Here is a 5730-nt window from a genome sequence, read left to right as displayed (position 1 = left end):
CGCAGTTGAGAAAAATGTATACGAAGCATGAGTTTTTACTCACCAGTGTAACAATACAGTGTGGTTAAAGACTTAGTAAGCTAGTTGTAATCACGATATGGTTACCTATAAGTACAAACAGTTATGTTTTTGCGTTATTACATATTTATTAACTTATTTTGTGAACTCTTCCAAACTACCCACAATGCAGTATTTCTTAAATATATGTATCCTTTATTTAACTAGGCTAATCAGTTTAGAACAAATTCTTATTTACATTGACAGCCTGCCCCTGCCAAACCCTGACCCAGAGATGATGCTGGGCCAATTGTGCGCTGCCCTAAGGGACTCCCAATCACGGCCTGTTATGAAACAGCCTGGATTTGAACCAGGATCTGTTGCATTGGAAATGTTTTAATCTTTTATTTGAGATTTTATAAACAATACAAAACATACACATACAAACATGAAATACATCACACCTGCCCAGACTCACAATAACTCAAATCCATCTACATGAACTACATCACACTTGCCCAGACCCACGAGAACACACCCCCATCTCCATTAACTACATCACACCTGCACAGAACCACGAGAACACACCTCCATCTCCATTAACTACATCACACCTGCCCAGACCCACGAGAACACACCCCCATCTCCATTAACTACATCACACCTGCCCAGACCCACTCAAACACAGCCCCATCTCCATTAACTACACCACACCTGCTCAGACCCACTAGAACACACCTCCATCCCCATTAACTACATCACACCTGCTCAGACCCACTAGACCACACCCCCATCTCCATTAACTACATCACACCTGCCCAGATCCACTCAAACACAGCCCCATCTCCATTAACTACACCACACCTGCTCAGACCCACTAGAACACACCTCCATCCCCATGAACTACATCACACTTGCCCAGACCCACTAGAACACACCTCCATCTCCATTAACTACATCACACCTGCCCAGTCCCACTAGAACACACCCCCATCTCCATTAACTACATCACACCTGCCCAGACCCACTAGACCACACCCCCATCTCCATTAACTACATCAAACCTACCCAGACCCACTAGAACACACCCCCATCTCCATTATCTACATCACACCTGCCCAGACCCACTAGACCACACCCCCATCTCCATTAACTCCATCACACCTGCCCAGACCCACTAGAACATACCCCCATCTCCCGCATCAGCACCATTTTATTTATCTCCTTCCACTCATTTTAACCCCAAGAAAGAAGACTCTCTGGATTGATCACTGGAGTCAGATGTGAAGGAGGAGGTTGATCATCAGGAGTCAGATGTGAAGGAGGAGGTTGATCATCTTCATCAGAACTTAAAATACACCAGAGAAAACACACAGGAGAGAAACTTTACAGCTGTGGTCAATGTGGGAGGAGTTTTCCTGCATCTTGCTATCTGACAGTACACCAGAGAACACACACAGGAGAGAAACCTTTTAGCTGTGATAAATGTGGGAGGAGTTTTACTACATCTAGCGGTCTGACAGTACACCAGAGAAAACACACAGGAGAGAAACCTTATAGCTGTGATGAATGTGAGAGGAGTTTTCCTACATCTTGCCATCTGACAGGACACCAGAGAACACACACAGGAGAGAAATCTTATAGCTGTGATCAATGTGGGCAGAGTTTTACGACATCTAGCGGTCTGACAGTACACCAGAGACAACACACAGGAGATAAACCTTTTAGCTGTGATCAATGTGACAAGAGATACTCTGATAAAAGACCTCTGATCAAACATCAGAAAATACATACATGAAGAAGTTGTTTCAGGATATCAATGAAATAATGTCGCAATGTAGAATGTTTTAACATTGTAGTAGGAGTATTTTAATGATGTTCTACCTTATCGTTTGCCTTGTTCAATTGATTGCAGCATGATATGGATATTAGCCTCAGGGGAAAATCCAGGCTCTGAATTGAAAGAGTATTACTTAACAAAAAAAACTTGGTGTCTACTGGCTGTCAACAATTAAAAACAAGAAAAAACACGTATTTCAAAATAATAATATACAATCGTATTATTTAAAAAAAAAATCATTTTTCTTTCAATAGAATCCTAAAACTCACTACACTTGCATTAACATCTGCTAACCATGTGTATGTGACAAATAAAATTGGATTTAATGTACATACAACACTCAAAGTAGTGGAAATGGAGCATCTACAGCCTCAGCATACAGAATCTACAGTTACACCTGGCACCTAAATGTGACTCCTGTCATCTGATCACTCCAAACTGCATTAGGTTCAGATCTACCAGGACGGACCTTTGACAGTCTGGATGCAGTCAGGCCACTGAATATAAATAAGCAAACTGGAGGTTCCTTCAAAACGGTTGCCGACAGTTACCGTGTAGGGCACTGCAAGGTTGGGTGACCAGGGTCATCTGGTACTGCTTCCTGGAGGAATTCAGGTGTGTGAAGGCTACCTGTGTCCTGCGTAACGTCATGAGGATGGACACGAGGACCAGGAGGGGATCTGCAGCTCGCCGCCGTGTCCCAGAGGAGGAGTCTGCTGCTCTGCAGGATGTTTCAAGGATGGGGTCCAACAAGGGTGTGCAAAAACAAAACAGGCTATTTTAAATCACCCATATTGACAAAATGTGGAACAATTGGACACCCTATAACCCACACCTACACACACCTACACACTCATGTATCAAACTGATCAATGGATTGTGTTGTGCAGTAAGCAGGTTCAGGTGTATAACTGTGGCTCCTTCCACCGTCAAGAGAATAGGCAAGAGGGCCAACCATGGAGAATAGTAAGACACTTCATTATTTCTAAAACTATGCTATATTGTTTGTCTAGAGAAGAGACACTATTATGTAATTGTGATGAACTGAGAGAACATTTATGTAGCACTGTGATTCATTAATCATGTGCTGCATTCCCTGCTCCTATGTGTTTACCTCTTTCCCTTTCTGTCTTTAACACCTCTCTCTCCACCTCCTCTTTCCCTTTCTGTCTTTAACACCTCTCTCTCCACCTCCTCTTTCCCTTTCTGTCTTTAACACCTCTCTCTCCACCTCCTCTTTCCCTTTCTGTCTTTAACACCTCTCTCCTCCTCTTTCCCTTTCTGTCTTTAACACCTCTCTCCTCCTCTTTCCCTTTCTGTCTTTAACACCTCTCTCTCCACCTCCTCTTTCCCTTTCTGTCTTTAACATCTCTCTCTCCACCTCCTCTTTCCCTTTCTGTCTTTAACACCTCTCTCCTCCTCTTTCCCTTTCTGTCTTTAACACCTCTCTCTCCACCTCCTCTTTCCCTTTCTGTCTTTAACACCTCTCTCTCCACCTCCTCTTTCCCTTTCTGTCTTTAACACCTCTCTCTCCACCTCCTCTTTCCCTTTCTGTCTTTAACACCTCTCTCCTCCTCTTTCCCTTTCTGTCTTTAACACCTCTCTCTCCACCTCCTCTTTCTTCCTGTTTTTATGCATTTTTATGCATCTCATGCATGGTAATAACTACATGTATATTTGACTTGAATCCTTGGCAAAACATGATATTATATTCTACTCAATCCATAGGCTTCATTAATGTCATTCAGGCTGTTTTGAAGTTGATACAACTGGCTATGATAGCTGAGGTTCATAGCTAGGTTCTGAACTAATATGTATACCAAACATTTTGGTCCATACACAGATCGAATAGATAGCTAGCTACACATCCATACAGGGATTTTAAATCATCCACTGCACAGTCATCCACTGCACAATGACATACGTTATTTCATCTATCTGCATGGCAAATACAAATTTGTACATTCAATTTGCAGTAAATTCTTCAGCCAGCTAGATTCTATACATCCACTTTTTCACAAAACGACCGCCTGGTTTGTGGGTTGTTTAAGGTGTCCCTAAAACAACCAGAGTGACAATTTCATACTCATGTCACAACACCCATAAAACTAGACCAGCTAGCTGGCTAAATCACGATTTTCGTAAATGAACTATGATTAAAAAAAGCATAATCGTTTGTCTCTCCATTAACTAACATTCCTGTCAACTGTACATGTTTTTTGCATGATTCGTTATGACGTTATAATCCCTTACATTTGCTTCCATCCTAGTATTTCTGTCCGCCATCTTTGATCCATTTCAGGTCTGTGTAGGGGTACCCCTCTGAGTATTTCTGTCCGCCATCTTTGCTGAAGAAAGTCCTACAGCCACTTGTGCAGCAGCAGCCTCCCCCGGTCCTAGTGCCGAATCGAAATGGAGTTTAAGATGCGATGGAACGGTTGACGAAAAAAATAAATCACACAAAAATATATTGACTGATATTGATTTATTTAGGGGGGGTAATTAATATTTTAGCACTAGCGTCGTATCTGATTCCAACCCTTTAACTTTTTGTCTGAAAATTAAATAAACATTTTACTCAACTGCGTTACCCACTCCAGTCAGCAGATGGCGGTCTGGGAATTTATGGTTATGCTGTTGGTGTGACGTATAATCTAGTGGACGGAACGCTTCTTTCATCAGCAGCAACAGTTCGTCAGACACCTCGGTAGCTTGCTAGACAAATTAGCCGAACCAATATAGCTCTTTAGACGCTTTCGTGTATATTAGCCACTGTGTTTTAAACCCATTTCTGTCGTCTACTTAGTTATCCGATTTAATTTCATATTTACGGTGTTGTTATTATTATTCAGCTAGCGGGGTGGTTAAGTTAGCATTAGCCTAGCTAACATCCCCGACCATGCGCTCACTAAGCTATTCCTCAGTTTTAAACCCACTTCTGTCGTCTAGTTAGTTATCCGCTTTAATTTAATATTTACGGTGTTGTTATTAGTCAGCAAGCGGGCTGGTTAAGTTAGCATTAGCATAGCTAACATCCCCGACCATGCGGTCACCAGGCTACTCTCCTTCTAATGAAGAGAAGGATATCACAGTAAAACAAGAAGTAGAGAGTGGGGCCGTTACTGTGAAAGAAGAGTGTTGTTATTAGTCAGCAAGCGGGCTGGTTAAGTTAGCATTAGCATAGCTAACATCCCCGACCATGCGGTCACCAGGCTACTCTCCTTCTAATGAAGAGAAGGATATCACAGTAAAACAAGAAGTAGAGAGTGGGGCCGTTACTGTGAAAGAAGAGGAGGACGCGTTCAGAGTGAAAGAGGAGGAAGATATCACAGTAAAACAAGAAGTAGAGAGTGGGGCCTTTACTGTGAAAGAAGAGGAGGACGCGTTCAGAGTGAAAGAGGAGGATGGTGTTACAGTGAAAGGAGAGCATGTAGTTTATGGCGAGAAGGAGGAGATGACTGTTACATCGAAAAAGGAGGAAGAGGAGGAACCTGGATATCTGGTTCCGGTTTCCCAAACGCATCTTCAGGCATCCAATGGTTCAAACGAAGAATTTAGCCATAAGATGGTTTTGAGAAACCGTTCCCTGATTAACACTAGTAAGTACTGTCTTAACAACAGAGGCACAAACTCTGCAGTTGAACTGATGTTTGGTGTTAAGGTGGAAATCTGCCATCGCTACATCCATATTGTGACTTTTAAATTATTTATTTACAGCCATTGATTCTTGAAGAATATAACACATGCCTCATGAGCTGAGGTCAACTGTTGTACCCCATCAGAACCCCAAATAATATGTTTTTACTATAATGTTTAGAAACAATGTAAATCAACACTGTATAGCAGTTAAGACAGATTTGTACCGTGTCAGCTCGGGGATGTGAACTTGCAAC

At 42.2% G+C, this 5730-nt stretch overlaps 1 long non-coding RNA gene across 2 annotated transcripts; it reads right to left on the bottom strand.

The window, feature by feature from the left end:
- Positions 1-495: 495 nt before the first annotated feature.
- LOC116369020 (uncharacterized) lies at positions 496-4217 on the bottom strand. 2 transcript variants are annotated; one of them, XR_004208576.1, is made up of 3 exons: positions 4091-4217; positions 2389-2558; positions 1357-1950 (listed from the first exon to the last, which is right to left on the bottom strand). It is a non-coding gene; the product is annotated as an uncharacterized LOC116369020 (long non-coding RNA). The 2 variants fall into 2 exon arrangements; XR_004208575.1 differs by having other exon boundaries at positions 496-2558.
- Positions 4218-5730: the final 1513 nt, after the last annotated feature.

Source organism: Oncorhynchus kisutch, unplaced genomic scaffold, assembly GCF_002021735.2.
Source record: "Oncorhynchus kisutch isolate 150728-3 unplaced genomic scaffold, Okis_V2 scaffold2052, whole genome shotgun sequence".
NCBI lineage: Eukaryota > Metazoa > Chordata > Actinopteri > Salmoniformes > Salmonidae > Oncorhynchus > Oncorhynchus kisutch.
This window is presented reverse-complemented; position numbering and strand designations above follow the sequence as displayed.